Below are 286 nucleotides of genomic sequence, written 5' to 3' on the forward strand. Positions count from 1 at the left end.
TCAGTGACTCATTTAAGCAAAAGGCAGAAAAATAAGATTGGGGACTTCCCTGGTGGTCCAGTGGTTAAGACTCCACACTTCCAATGCAGGTGGCCTGAGTTCGATCTCTAGTCGGGGAACTAGACCCCACATGCATGCTGCAACTAAGAGTCCACATGCCACAACTAAGGAGCCCATGTGCTGCAACTAAGACCCAGTGTAGCCAAAATAAACAAATAAATATCTTAAAAAAAGAAACCCACACATACACAGACACACGCACAAACACAAACATATACACAACCTG

The sequence above is a fragment of the Hippopotamus amphibius genome, chromosome 15, assembly GCF_030028045.1.
Source record: "Hippopotamus amphibius kiboko isolate mHipAmp2 chromosome 15, mHipAmp2.hap2, whole genome shotgun sequence".
Classification (NCBI taxonomy): Eukaryota; Metazoa; Chordata; class Mammalia; order Artiodactyla; family Hippopotamidae; genus Hippopotamus; species Hippopotamus amphibius.